We start from the raw sequence: 564 nt of genomic DNA, 5'->3' as shown, positions 1-564 counted from the left end.
AATAATAGACGGCCAACAGCGCCAGCGTGGAACTACACAGTACCGACTTTAAAAAAGGTAAAATGCAGTGGCACTGACGCAATCACTTGATATGAATAGCAAAATTGCACTGGAATAATTTAGAGGCTATTAATAAATGTTAGGACCCAATACACACTATAAAAGAGCAATAGAACAAAATACCCCTGCACATTTTAAAACTCACACATTAATTACATGCAGGAAATAATAGAAGGCAACACCTAAAACCACACTAGCAAGCATTAAGGGCACTCTAAAGCTATCTTTGAGCCTATAACCAGCCCTAAAATTGTGCAGCGCCCGTCAACGATATTGCACTTTACCCTAAATAATAATATTTAAAATGAACGAAAACAAACCCAACTAAGAAAGAAAACAAATAAATGAAATGAATGTGGGGAAAAAAACAATGACAGACAATGTTGCACTCAAAGACAGTCCTTTAAGTCATTAGATCAGCAGCAGGATTTAATGTCGTTATTACTGATAAATCATTCATTTCCGCTCCAAATTTGAGCTTATCTAAACAGCTGAAATGTTTGG

The sequence above is a fragment of the Etheostoma spectabile genome, chromosome 1, assembly GCF_008692095.1.
Source record: "Etheostoma spectabile isolate EspeVRDwgs_2016 chromosome 1, UIUC_Espe_1.0, whole genome shotgun sequence".
Classification (NCBI taxonomy): domain Eukaryota; kingdom Metazoa; phylum Chordata; class Actinopteri; order Perciformes; family Percidae; genus Etheostoma; species Etheostoma spectabile.
The sequence above is the reverse complement of the archived record's forward strand: the minus strand, read 5'-3'. Positions refer to the sequence as shown.